The sequence below is a fragment of the Moschus berezovskii genome, chromosome 11 (genome assembly GCF_049115385.1).
Source record: "Moschus berezovskii isolate FMDL1 chromosome 11, NW_MosBer_1.0, whole genome shotgun sequence".
Lineage (NCBI taxonomy): Eukaryota > Metazoa > Chordata > Mammalia > Artiodactyla > Moschidae > Moschus > Moschus berezovskii.
The window spans coordinates 46,283,747-46,298,611 of record NC_142470.1 but is presented as its reverse complement, the minus strand read 5'-3'; the positions used below and the strand labels follow the sequence as shown (position 1 = coordinate 46,298,611).

At 39.9% G+C, this 14,865-nt stretch overlaps 2 long non-coding RNA genes across 2 annotated transcripts in view; one reads left to right on the top strand and one right to left on the bottom strand.

The window, feature by feature from the left end:
• LOC129539562 (uncharacterized) overlaps nucleotides 1-14,865 on the top strand; it is a 115,132-nt gene that overhangs the window by 68,443 nt on the left and 31,824 nt on the right. The window lies entirely within an intron of this gene.
• LOC129539563 (uncharacterized) overlaps nucleotides 2,531-14,865 on the bottom strand; it is a 44,159-nt gene continuing 31,824 nt past the window's right edge. Inside the window, exon 3 of the long non-coding RNA XR_008682471.2 lies at nucleotides 2,531-2,708. This is a non-coding gene — a long non-coding RNA (uncharacterized LOC129539563). The remainder of the gene's footprint in view (nucleotides 2,709-14,865) is intronic.

Below are 14,865 nucleotides of genomic sequence, written 5' to 3'. Positions count from 1 at the left end.
TAAAAACTTAAGGTCCAGAACTAGGAAAACTACAGTCCTGTAACACTGACAAAGTTTCAGAGCATATTTGGTTTAAATGTGGTTGAGATTGTTTTATTGGCTAATATTTTAAGAATTGTTGAGGGATCTGTGTAATCAAAAACACTTCCTCATTCTCGAGATAAGGCAGACAGTTTTCGTAGTGAAACAAGGTATACAAAGTACAGCTTCAATAGTTTATTTTTGTTTCAAACTGTCTGATACTAGCATTACAGGCATTCAGTTCAGTTCAGTTCAGTTCAGTCGCTCAGTCGTGTCCGACTCGCCGCGACCCCACGAATCACAGCACGCCAGGCCTCCCTGTCCATCACCAACTCACGGAGTTCAATTACAGGCATTAACTTCTATTAAAACTCAGAAAACTTCTATGCTTCTTGTAACCATACTTCAGTTCTGACAAAATTTGCTTGATATGTGGGGCTTCCTTTTAAAATCAGGGAGACAGGGATACCTACAACTGCCCAGTCTATTCCCCACTCAACATTAAACCAGTCAAGAAAAAAGAAACAAAAGGTGTAAGGATTGGAAAGGGAAAAACAAAATTGCCATTATTCAGAATCAGAATTTAATATGCTTTTAACTTCATGGTCCTCACCTTGGCTATTTCATTAGCTGTGTGTATCACATTTTAAGATTATTGTGTGGACATAAGCCAAAAGAGATTTGTAGGGAAGTTATCATGGTGGTGACAAAGAGGGGACTTTGAAAACATGGCATATAAAGAAAAGATTTGAAAATATTTTACATGGGGAAAAGACTCACAGAAGGGATGGTAAAGAATCTGCCTGCTATGCGGGAGACCTGGGTTCAATCCCTGGGTTGGGGAGATCCCCTGGAGAAGGGCATGGCATCTCATTCCAGTTTTCTTGCCAGGAGAATCCCTATGGCAGAGGAGCCTGGCAGGCTACAGTTCATGGGGTCAAAAAGAATCGGGCATGACTAAGCGACCAAGCACAGCACAAACTATTTAAAGAAAAAATGATGATGTGTAACAGTGATTATTTTTTCTGACATGCCCAAGGAAGTGTAATCAGGGTCACTAAGAGGCAAGAGGAAGAGAGACTGAAGCTCTGGCAGAACTTTTAAGAGTTTGTAATTCAAAATTGTTAGAGGGATGCCTTAGGAGGTAGAAGGAAATTTGTTATTAGAGGTTTTCAACCAAAGGCTGAGTGACCAAAGGCTGAGTGACCATGTGTTGGGAATGCTGTAGGATTCCCTAAGGCATCGGGATGAAAAAGCTCACATTTCTTGAGCACCCACTGTGTCCATGTACTGAGCCAGGCCCTCTCTAATTGAATGATGGCAATGCAATGAAAGACATTTTATTGTATTCCCATTTAACAAATGAAACAGAAATGTAGAGAATCTAAAGGACTGCCTGGCATCACATAGATGGTAAGTAGGAAAGCCCAAGAACAGACCCGGGCAGTCTGTTTCCAGAGTCTCAACCAGTGTACCACATTGTCTGGAAAGAGTGGTTGGCTTCCATAACTTTCAAGATTTCATCAAATCCTGAGATTGTATAATTGTGCAGAGAGAAAAGTCATGCCTGAAGGGATTTATATTAAAGATTAATTTTGTTGGCAGTGATGTGAGGTGGCTCCTGTTTTAGTACCTAATCTTTAAGTTAGGAATAAAATCAAAGTTGCTGAAAATCCACCCATCACTTCTAAATTAGAAGGCTGTTAGATATTCATATATCTACCAAGGTACAAGTAAGTTGGTAGACAATGGCTGGGATCCCAGACAGATGCTCTTGGGCTCTGGCAATAAGACTAAGCCTATAAATACAAATGTATATAGTATGTCTTATGAAACCAAATATCAGCAGTTTTGAAGCATCGTGGTGTTTTGTGGGTTTTTTTTTTTTTTCCTCTAAGCAGATCCAGCAATTGATCTTGGGCTACTTTGATAGCATCTAAAACAAAATTGTTTTATTCGGCATTTTTGAGTGTTACATCACTGAGTTAGAAGTTATATCATATTGGTCACAGAATGCTATTTAAAATTTGAAGCTAGGTACATTCTCCAATATCTATATATAATGTCTTAAAATATAGAAGCCAGATCAAACATAAATAGAAGTAACGTGTGTGCAAGAGATAAGTACAGAGATTGGCCATTTGCCATTGTTATTAGGGAGAAAGGTCTGCACACTGAGAGTTTCAACAAATTACAAATGCCAGGAAGAAAATAATATGGCTGTGTTTGAAAAGCTCATGCTATTTACTCGACAGGCTCTGCCAGGGCAAAGTTACAGCTGTGTCCCTGCTTTGCAGATCATTTAAACAGGCTTTTCTGTATGTCACTGACACTTCAGTCACATCCACAGAGCTTTGCGATCAGCAAATAATAATCATCATGTGGGGAAGATAGCCTCTGAGAAGCCCCAGTGTCTATACCACAAATAAATCAATAGAAACATGTTAGTTATTAAAAAAATGATTTTAATTTATTTTTTCTAGTTTATTAACACAATCGAAAAGAGTCTGATGCTAGGAAGAACTGGGGGTGGGAGGAGATGGGGATGACAGAGAATGAGATGGCTGGATGGCATCACCGACTTGATGGACATGAGTTTGAGTGAACTCCGGGAGTTGGTGATGGACAGGGAGGCCTGGCATGCTGTGATTCATGGGGTCGCAAAGCTGAACTGAACACAATCAGACCTGTTAGAAGAAAGATTATCATTTAACATTATAAACAGTGATATCTCCATGTATGTGTGCAAAAAACAAATCAGGATTGTCTTTTTATGTGTTTTTTTCTAATCCTCTCACTTGAAATCTTTTCTGTATTCTTTATAGTTGGAGATTTCTCATATTGTCATTTCTTATGTCCTGCCATCTTTGTATTCATCTACCTAAAGGAAATGTGGGGTTGCAGGGAGAGTCATATGGTCTGGATTTGAGCATCCTACCTGTGTCAGGTGAATTCTCTGAGATTCAGTTGCTTCATCTACAGTAATACCTACCCAACTGTTGTTGTGCAGATGAGAGGAAATCATGAACGCAGAGGTATTCTGTAAAGTGTGAAACCTTATACCAAGGTCAGGTCCAAAGGTCCATTTCTCCCAGCTTAAATCTCCCAGCTTCCCAGGTAGTTTAATGGTAAAGAATCTGCTGCCAATGCAGGAGATGTGGGTTCCATCCCTGGTTTGGGAAGACCCCCTGGAGAAGGAAATGGCAACCCACTCCTATATTCTTGCCTGGGACATCTCATTTACAGAGAACCTGGTGGACCACAGTCCATTGGGTCACAGAGTCAGACATGACTTAGCAACTGAACAACAACAAATTTTTGATGTAGACTTAGAAGTTCTACAAACTATCTTTCAAGTGACTAACAGTGGAAATAAGCATGGAAATGAATCATGGTAGACATCAGAGCTTCCCTGGTGGCTCAGCTGGTAAAGAATCTGCTTGCAATGCAGGAGACCTGGGTTTGATCCCTGGTTTGGGAAGATCCCCTGGAGAAGGGAAAGGCTACCCCTTCCAGTATTCTAGTCTGGAGAATTCCATGGAGTGTATAGTCCATGGGGGTTACAAAGAGTTGGACATGACAGTAAATTTCACTTTCAGACTCCAGGGAAACATTTCATGTAACTCTTTTTGACTTTTTTAGCTTTCATGGAGAATTACAAGGACTACTGATCGTGTTTATTCTAGTGAAAGTCTCTGTGGTTGTTATTATAGCTGTTGTTCTGGTGATGTAAGAAACACTAGAAGTAAATCGTGGGCAGCTAAGAGAAAAGGAAAATGTGTGAAGGTGTGGTTGGGACTTAATCAATATTATTGAATTAATACATATGAAGGTACCCAACATCCCATGTTATGTTAATATTTAGAAATTTAAGAGAGACATGGCTGGTCAATTGATTTGAGGCTTTGTTTCTCAGAGCCAATAGGGAATGCCAGCGCTACAGGGGTTATGTGGGACAGCAAAACCCAGATTGAATTTCTCATGCATTCTACTGTCTGAAGCCTTCCCGAAAGTCACATAAGGCATTGATGGTGGGACTATGGAGTGGGGGGAGGGGAGTCCTGTGGAAAAACAATCTTTTGACTTTTTCCAGAATGTGACTAGAATCTCAAATTACTTTGTTTATAACAAGTTAGTTGGGTTTTTCTTTTCTTCCTTTTGTCCTCAGATAAAAGAAACACAGATCCTTTAAAAGCTTTGGGGAGGGACAAACTTTTTTACTTAACAGTCTGTCACTGAGGTGGAAGGCTGGTTCAGATCTGAATGGTACAGTGCTGTTTTGTGCTTTCATGGGTGTCTGTCAGAATTTTTCAAGCCGAAAACTCCAAGGCAAGAGACATCGTTCCTGAATGGCAGACAGTGAACCCTACAAAAGACCAGGGAGAGAGCTGGGGGATGATGTATAGGGATGGAGGGGACCAGGAGGAGGCTGCAGGAAAAATGGCTCCTTTCCTAGTCACGAGTGAATTGTTCACTGGGTATTACTTTTCTATGGTGACTCAAATCCTTCTTAAACTCAGTAAAAAGAAGCCTAGTGCTTTTTAGGGAAAGGAAATGCTTCAGATTCTAACTACACAGACCTGTATGAGCAACGCATTAGTGATATTTGGTTTGTGTGGTTTTGTGTGAATTATACAGGTTTGGATTACAATAATTCCTCCCACTTGTATAAGGTTTTACAGTTTTTAAAGCACTTTATGCTTAATCCTCACAATAAACACAGATAGAAGAGTACAGAAGGATCTTGACTCACAATAGCTTCACTTTAGACCCCTGCTGTTACGACCTTTATTATCGTAAATACGACTCTGCCAGTGTTGGTCAAATCTCACCATGCAACTTCCCAGGACTCTCATCATAAGTGACAGGAAAATTGAAGCTACTTTTATGTGAACTGATGCCAGAAGTAAAGTATATAGAACAACTTTTGATTTGATGGGTGCAGGTGTACTTGAAGCAAATCCATATGCATCTGAATTAGGCAATGCTGTTGCAAAAACATCAACCATTTATGTTGAAAAAGAGCTACCCCAAGATGTCAAAGGAAGTTTTTACTGCGAGTAAAGGTTGGATCACTTTCAGAAAATAGTTGGCAAAACATTTACTATTCAAGCAAGAAGCCACAAGAACCAATAGAATAGCATCTGGTATCAATAATGTGCCCACAAAGTCTGCTAAAGATAAAGGCTACTATGTGTTCTGGGTGTTTAATGATGATAAGATCAGACACAGAGATAGAATGAGAATTGCAGGAGGAGGAGAACAGGAAGAGAACACAGCAATGAGGAAAACTTGAACATTCAAAGAATTTCTTCCCCATTGAATCTACTATGATAGTTTTTAGACAGATGGCCCTAATTTTGATCACAGTTTGAATATCTTTAAGCACTGAAGCATTTACTTGCTTCAGGGAGACTTATCAGAAAAATAAAATTTCTTTGGACTGGTATTTTAAGAAGCCTCAGCCAGTTGATTAAAAAGAATTTCCCCAAAGGATCTAAACTTTGACTTTTTCTTTACAAACCTAGAAAATCTTTGTAAAATCATGTAGTTGTCTTTCCACAATTCATTTTGGTATTTTAGAGCATAAATTGGGTCTTCAGGGACACCATTTTCATTTATAACTTCAAAGATATTAAAGGTTTAACTTATGGAAGTTCAGTTTGTGACAAATATCCAGGAATAAATCAGATCATAAATGCCTATTATATGAATCCCAGTTTATAAATGAGGACCAAACCATAGAGCAGCAAATGACTTGCTGACTTTCCTTAAAAAAGGCCGATGAGGTCACATAATGCCCCCAAAAAACACTGATGAGGTCACTAGATTAAAATTTAATGATGCTTCCCTTTCTCTTCCTTACCTGAACACAGGTTGTCAAACAAAAATTCATGTAACATCTGAGGGACCACAATCTTAATATTATGGTAACATCAAATAAATTAGCTGATGGACTTATATGTATTTATTATCAAGTACTATCAATGGTTAAATTCAATGAAAATTTATTGGATCAAGATAATTAGTGCCACCATGCTTTGGAAATATACACCTGTATCATCTTTGAAATAGAGAACTAGGTTAAGTATTATTTCAATGGAAGACAAGTCCCTCCCTCAGGCTTAATCAAGCTATCTATCTGAATTCATCCTTTTTTTTCTTTTTCAGAAACTCATTATCTTCATTGTTCCTCACTTTCCCCTACCTTCAACCTTTTTTCTCTGCCAGTTTTCTTATGAGCTAAGCAGTTTGAACAGGCTCAAGTATGTCTCATCTTGACACATACACGTGCATACATATATATACACATCCTACCTCATTCAACCAGCTATACTGTCATTTCTCTCCTCTTTAAAATCACAATTCCTAAGGGTTCTCTGTACTCACTCTCTTCATATTCTCACGTCTCTCACAGACACTCAACTTTTGATAACATAGCTTCAGCCTCACCATGCTTTTAGGGTTGCTTTCTCACCGAGTCTCAAATGAACTCTATTTGCTAAATCTGATGGCTACTTATCTGTACTATTGTTGTCTTCTCAGCAGCATTTAATACTCCCGTTCACTCCTTTCTTGAATCTTCTTTTTCCATGGGTTTCCATGTCTGCTAACTCTCTTGGTCCTTCTCCTCTCTCCCTGGTCATTTCTTCATCAGTCTCCTGTCTTTTCTTCTGCCAGTGCCTAAAATGTTACTATTCCTCAGGTTTTCTTCATAAGTCCCTTTCTCTTCTCACTGGATGATTTCATCTACTTCCGTGTTTTCAGCCTCTCTTGCAAGGAAAACACAAACTTATGCTTTTACTCCCAAATTTTTCTTCTGAAAGTCTAACATGGTCTTTACTTTGTAGTCTTCCAGAAATTTATCTTGATTTGGACTTCCCTCCTTTCAGATAGAGCACAGAACAAACAAGGGCTTAGATGCATGAAGATTATTTGAGAAGCAGGAATGAGGGAGCAAGAATAGTAAGAGAAGAAGGAAAAGTCCTTAAAGGATACATTGTTCAGCTGTAATCATTGTGGTCACAGGCTGGCCATCACTGTCACTGAGACTCAGACTTGTCTCCCTGAAGGAGGGAGGCTAGGGCATTGTCTACCAGCTCCCAGCACACACTGGTTGAAGACTGCCTGCGGGAAATGGTAACTTGAGGCACTTCCAGGCCATACCTTTGCCAGATTGAATGAACTTCCCCAGCTCTGGAGCAAGCTCTGCAGCAGAAAAGCATAGATAGGAAGTTATCAGGATGCAGGGAGTCGTGCCCCACAGCTGCATGGAAATCAAGTGAGTCAATGTAGAAAGGAAAGTTGCTCATTCGTGTCCAACTCTTTGAGACCCCATGGACTATACAGTCCATGGAATTCTCCAGACTAGAATACTGGAAGGGGTAGCCTTTCCCTTCTCCAGGGGATCTTCCCAACCCAGGAATTGAATCCAGGTTTCCTGCATTGCAGGCAGATTCTTTACCAGCTGAACCACAAGGGAAGTCCAAGAATACTGGAGTGCGTAGCCTATCCCTTCTCCAGGGGATCTTCCTGACCCAGGTATCAAAGTGGGATCTCCTGCATTGCAGGTGGAATTTTTACCAACTGAGTTGTGAGTGAAGCCCCAATGGGGTAGAAAGCACATCACACAAGTCTTGCTCCACAACATTCTAAAACTAAACTTACCTGCCCAGTGGTGATCTTTTTTCTGTCTCCTTTTCTTAGGGATTGGCTCCATCATCATCTCAGCAGTTCAAACCAGTCACCTGAGCAGCATCTTTGACTTTCTTTTTCATAATGTCTTTTTCCAAATCCATCTGACTGTGTTCATTCACACTGCTGCAGCTTAGCTATTTATGAACTCTCACTTGGCTTTCTGCAATAACCTCCTAATTGACATTCTTGGCCTATTTACATTTGTTACTTTTGCTGCAACCAGAATAATCCCTTAAAACATTCATTGGATTATGTCACTCCCATCGTTAAAACTCTTTAGTGGCTCTCCTTCACTTTTAGAATAAAGACCCAAGTTCTAAATATGGCATCAGGACCCTGCATGATCTGACTCCAGCTCATACCCCACTTTATCTTTTGACATTCCCCTTTGTCTATGTTCCAGCCTTGCTGACCTTTTCTCAGTTTGGCGGGTGCACTATGTTCTCTTCTATGTCTAGGTTTTCAAACATGCTGTGTCTTACTTCATGTGGGCTGCTATAACAAAACCCCACAGACTGCTGGTTTATAAACAACAGAAATATATTGCTCACAGTTTTGGAGACTGAAGGTCCAAGGTAATTGTACCAGCATGGTCAGGTTAGGGTCCCAGACTTCTCCTTGTATCCTCACATGATAGAAGAGGGTAGGGAGCTCTGTGGGGTCTCTCATAAGATCACTAATCCTGTTCATGAGGGCTCCATCCTCAAGACCTAACCACCTCCTAAAGGTCCCACCTACTAATGCTGTCGCCTTTGCTGGGTTAAGATTTCAAGACATGAATTTGAGGAAAGGGGGTAGGTGCAAAAGTCCAGACCATAGAATACTATCTTCATCATGGACCACTTTCTCTCTCTAATCGCCCTTTCCCTCATCAATTCTTACTCATGACTTGGTTTCACATTAGTTGTCATCTCTTGATAATCCTCCACATCTGAACTTGTTTCCCCTCCAGTCTATTCCTATGTCATCTTATGCTTTTACTACCAGAGTGCTTATATGATATCATAACTGCCTGTTTACTTGTCTGTGTCCCTCTGTAGGGGGCCTCCCTGGTGGCTCAAATGGTAAAGAATCTGTCTGCAGTGTGAGAGACCCAGGTTCAATCCCTGGGTCAGGAAGATCCCCTGGAGAAGGGACTGAGTACCCATTCCAGTATTCTTGCCTAGAGAGTTCCATGGACAGAGGAGCCTGGAAGACTCTGTAAAGGAAAGATCTATTTATACCTTTTTCACCATTTTAGAGACCCACTGCTTTCCATGGTGTTCTTGATATATTTGACTCTCAGTAAATACTGTTAAATAATTGAATCAACACCTAAAGTGTTAATAGATCCTTCCCTGGTGGCTCAGAGGTTAAAGCATCTGCCTCCAATGAGGGAGACCCAGGTTCGCTCCCTGGGTCGGGAAGATCCTCTGGAGAAGGAAACGGTAACCCACTCCAGTATTCTTGCCTGGAGAATCCCATGGACAGAGAAGCCTGGTAGGCTACAGTCCACGGGGTCACAAAGAATCGGACACGACTGAGCGACGGAAGGGAATGGAATCCTAACTGTGTAGTGAAAGTGAAAGTGAAGTCGCTCTGTCCGACTCTTTGTGACCCCATGGACTGTAACCTATTAGGCTCCTCCGTCCAAGGGATTTTCCAGACAAGAGTACTGGAGTGGGTTGCACAATACTTGGAAAAATTAAGAATTCAACTGGTTCTTAAAGGATTGTAAAGACTTTTTTAGGTTGGTGATAGGGAAAGATTTTCCAGGCTATCAACCTCAATAAAAGAGGAAAACATGGCAAGCTCAAATCATCAAAAATTCTGCCACTATTTGGAAATGGTAGAGGAATTGAAATTTGTGACAAACTGTAGCAAGCTATATGTGTGTCCACTGGGAGTTTAGGGCTCTATTTATGGTCAAAGAATTCAAAAGAGTAAGAAATTTAACTAAAGTCCAAGTAGCAAGTTCTTTAGCTTGAGGATAGGGACAGGTTCTTGGCAGATGTTCATTGGTTGAGGGATAACTTTCAGTTTTCTGTAAATCACGCATTTACAGGAAACCAGTCCCTCAATCCTTAAGTATCATTTTCCCAAGGGCCCATGTGTGAGATTCTCCAGTTCTGTTTTAGATTTAATTTCTTTCATGAGGCAGCAGGAACAGAATATGTAAAGGCCCTGAGGCAGAAGCAGACTGGCTTGTTCAGGAAACAGGGTGTCGTTTGGGTGGCTAGAGCACAGTGGTTCTTGGTAGGGCATGGCAGCCATGACGCTGGCCTTATACATTGTGGCCAGATCGCAAAGGGCCTTGAATGATTTGGATTTGAATGAGTAGACAAAGGCAGAACCATTAAGGAGATTTTAATAGGAGAGCAACATAGTCATTTGGGTTTTAGAAAATTAATTCAAGGCAACAGGGTAATTTTAGGTGGGAGAAAAATAGAAGTAAGGGGTTCAGTTAGGTCATAATGACTGTGGACAACAAGGTCTGAAAAAAAAATGACAGTTGAGATAAGGAAAAGAACTGGATTTGAGAGACCTTTGAGAGGGAGACACAGGAGTTCAGTGACCAATTGGATGTAAACAGTGAAGAAAAGCAGTGTACACTGACTATGAAATTGAATGCTTGGGAAGATGGTGATGTCACTAGTTGAGCTGGTGAATTAAATTCAGTTTTAGATAAAATGAATTTAAAGTGCCAAGGAGACATCTAATAGATATTCAAAAGGAAACTGAAAATTTCAGTCTGGAGATCATGATTAGAAGTTGGGGAGGCTGAATAATGGTCCCCAATGATATCTAGATTCTACTCCTTGGAATCTGTGAATGTTACTCTATATGGCAAAAGTGGCTTTGCAGATGTGATAAAATTAGGAATATTGAGATAGGGAGAGTATCTTGGAGTATCCAGGTGAACCTTATATATAATCACAAGTGTTCTTATATGAAAGAAACAGAGGAAGACTTGACTACAGAGGGAACAGGAGATGTAATGATGGAAGAAAGACGCTGGAGGGTACAAAGAAGGGTCATAATCCAAGGAATGCAGGAAGCCCCTGAAAGCTGGAAGAAGCAAGGAAAGATTTCTTCCCTACAGCCTCCAAGGGAATTTAGCTTTGGTGAGATTTATTCATCTTTTTACCATACTGCGTGGCATGTGGGATCTTAGTCTCCCAACAAGGGATTAAACCCACGTCCCCTGCAGTGGAAGCATGGAATCTTAACCACTGGACCACCAGGGAAGTCCCAATGACATCTTGATTTTATCCCAGTGAAACTTATTTCAAATTTCTGGGTTCCAGAACTGTAAGAAAATAAACATGTTTTGTTGTACACCAAATTCGTGGTAAAGTTGTTTCAGCAGTCATAGGAAAGTAATAAAGAGGTATAATTCAGGAAATAATTGGTAAGGAGCACTAAGTAGTAGGAATGAATAAAATCATCCAGGGGAGAAGAGAATATGTAGAATAAGGAGAGAAGAGGACCTAGGAAGGAACCTTTCAGATCAACTCTCAACATTCAGGCAGAGGCAGATGGACTTCCATTTCTGGCAGTGTGATGGACTAGATATCCAGAATAATCTTCTCATTGAAGCAACTAAAAATAGTTGACAAAGTATTTTTTAATCTTTTGAAATGCATTCTATGCTTGCAGCAAAGTTAAAAAAAATACTTAGAGGCCAAGACTAGAATGTAAGTAGGAACCCAGGAAATAAGCAAAACCAAGAGGGTCTTTTGCTTGAGGCTGTTTGCCAAATGAGTGAATATATTGGTTAAGGTGCGCACAAAGTGAGAAATCTATGTGTAGACTCAGCCACCACTGCTTAAAGTTGGGGCCTCAAAAGACTACCCCTTTTGTGTCAGGATGAACTACAAATAAGTCTACTGCCTTTTCTCCAACCCCAAAAAATGGCAAGGAAAATTGCCTGTCTTGAGGATTGACTCTAAATGGAGGGAGGAAAAAAAAGAAATCCCTGAGGATTTGAAGCATAGTCAACACTCACACAGGCTTGCAGCTCAAATTCATGCTATAACTGGGAGTCAAAAAGAAAAAACCTTAAGCCAGGAATTAAGTTGAAAGTAAACCTGAACATGTAGTTCCAAGACACCTCTCAGAAACAAATACAAATCTGTTCTGGGGGCTCAGTTCAGTTCAGTTGCTCAGTCGTGTCTGACTCTTCGTGACCCCATGAATCGCAGCACACCAGGACTCCCTGTCCATCACCAACTCCTGGAGTTTACCCAAACTCATGTCTATCGAGTTGGTGATGCCATCCAGCCATCTAATCCTCTGTTGTCCCCTTCTCCTCCTGCCCCCAATCCCTCCCAGCATCAGGGTCTTTTTCAATGAGTCAACTCTTCGCATGAGGTGGCCAAAGTATTGGAGTTTCAGCTTCAGCATCAGTCCTTCCAATGAATATTCAGGACTGATTTCCTTCAGGATGGACTGGTTGGATCTCCCTGCAGGCCAAGGGACTCTCAAAAGTCTTCTCCAACACCACAGTTCAAAAGCATCAATTCTTCGGCGCTCAGCTTTCTTCACAGTCCAACTCTCACATCCATACATGACCATGGGAAAAACCATAGCCTTGACTAGACGGACCTTGGTTGGCAAACTAATGTCTCTGCTTTTTAATATGCTGTCTAGGTTGGTCATAACTTTCCTTCCAAGGAGTAAGCGTCTTTGAATTTCATGGCTGCAATTAGCATCCACGGTGATTTTGGAGCCCCCCAAAATAAAGTCTGACACTGTTTCCACTGTTTCCCCATCTATTTCCCATGAAGTGATGGGACCAGATGCCATGATCTTTGTTTTCTGAATGTTGAGCTTCAAGCCAACTTTTTCACTCTCCTCTTTCACTTTCATCAAGAGGCTTTTGAGTTCCTCTTCACTTTCTGCCATAAGGGTGGTATCATCTGCATATCTGAGGTTATTGATATTTCTCCCAGCAATCTTGATTCCAGCTTGTGCTTCTTCCAGCCCAGCGTTCCTCATGATGTACTCTGCATATAAGTGAAATAAGCAGGGTGACAATATATAGCCTTGACGTACTCCCTTTCCTATTTGGAACCAGTCTGTTGTTCCATGTCCAGTTCTAACTGTTGCTTCCTGACCTGCATACAGGTTTCTCAAGAGGCAGGTCAGGTGGTCTGGGATTCCCATCTCTTTCAGAATTTTCCACAGGGTTCTGGGGGTACCCTTCTTCAAAACAGGCCTTAAAGAATTCCCATCAGTAAGTGCTAAAGAAATATGAGCTAATGGTTTAAATCACAAAATACAGAAGGAAAGAATACACCATGAACAAGGCCAGCAGAAATTATCAACAGTAGAATCAGACTGCAAAGGATTAGCTATGAAATTACCAGGCACAGCATATAAAATCATTATTTTACATGTATTTAAAGAAATAAAAGAAGGGGTTGGAAAAAACACATCAAACATGAGCCAGCAGACTTGAAGAAGACTCAGAAAAACTACTAGAAATTTAAAACATAATATTTGAAATTAAAAACACAATGTATGAATTTAATGGCAGAAAGCTGGAGAATGTATTAAGAAAGATCCAAAAATTCATAATGTAGCCTAAGAGTAGTCATAAGTCATGGAGATATTGTTAAACAGTGTGGCAATTACCTAATCAGAATTCTAGGCAGACAGTAGGAGAAGGAACCGGTAATGAAAGCAATAATTGAAATAAGGACTGAGAATTTCCAAGAAATGACAATTCACAGATTCAAAAACCTCAACAATCCCAAGAAGGATAAATAAGAGGAAATTTACCTTTAGACACATGCCAGGAGAAATGCAGAATACCATAAACAAAGAAAAAATGTAAAAGCAGCCAAAGAAAGTAAAGACAGATTACTTTCAACAGGACAACAATTAAATCTGACAACGACAGAAGCCAATGTCCCAAAAGAAAATTATTGTCAAACTAAATTTATATATTATCTTTAAAGAACATTGTAAGAAATTTCTTAAAATAAGCAAACAAAAACTGAGAGTTTGCAACTATTTAAACCCTCAGAAGGAATTTCTAAAGGCTGTTTTCACATTCTTCCTGAAGAAAGTGAACACAGATGGAAGGTCAGAGATGAAAGAAGGAATGAGGAGTAAGGAAAGTGCTAAATATGTGTAAGTGTAAATAAATATGGGCTAAGAACAACAACAACAATAATCTCTTAAAAGATTTTCTTAAAGTAGCTAGAAATAAAATACACAGCCATGAATAGCAGGTAAACTGGGAGAAGAATGATCAGACTTCAAGTATTCTGTGCTTTTTATTGTTTGGGAGAATGGTAAAGATATTGAGTTTCCAAGTTAAAATTTCTAGAATAACCACTAAAAGGGTATATAACTTATTAATTATAAAGGAAAAAAATGGGAAAGAGAAAAAATTCAATATAAAAGTATATGAAAACAGAGAAAAAAAGAAATATTGAAGATTCAAGACACATTAGAAAACAGAAAATAAGATGGTAGAAATAAATTTAAGTATTTCAGGTGTTAAAATAAGCAAAAATAAACTGAGTACCCAACATTTTAGGCAAGAATTTATAGGTGGGGTATGTGTACATGTGTATGCATGCGTGTGTGCTAAGTCGCTTCAGTTGTGTCCTTGTGGACTTTGTGACCATGTGGACTGTAGCCCACCAGACTCCTCCGTCCATGGGATTCTCCAGGCAAGAACACTGGAGTAGGTTGCCATTCCCTTCTCTAGGGGATCTTTCTGACACAGGGATTGAACCTGAGTCTCTTGCAGCTCCTGCACTGCAGGTGGATTCTTTACTGCTGAGCCACTGGGGAGGCTCACAGTGTGTGTGTATACATATACATGTATATATTCTATTTTAAAGAGTTTGGCTATATTCCATTTAAGTCATGTTTAAAACATAAGGATTTAGAAAAATTGAGAATGAGTGTGAAAAAAAAACCTATACCATGCAGACAATAATCACAAGAAAGTTGGTGTTGCTATGTTAGTATCAGACGAAACAGTTCTTAAGACAGAAAATTTTAAGGACAAGCATTTCAAAAGGATAAAAGGTTCAATTCTCCAGGAAGATGTCACAGTTCTCTAAACTTGTAAGTATTTAGAATCAAGCTGACAAAATCAGTAAACAGAAGATTAGAAAAACACAATTAATAAACCATCTCTAA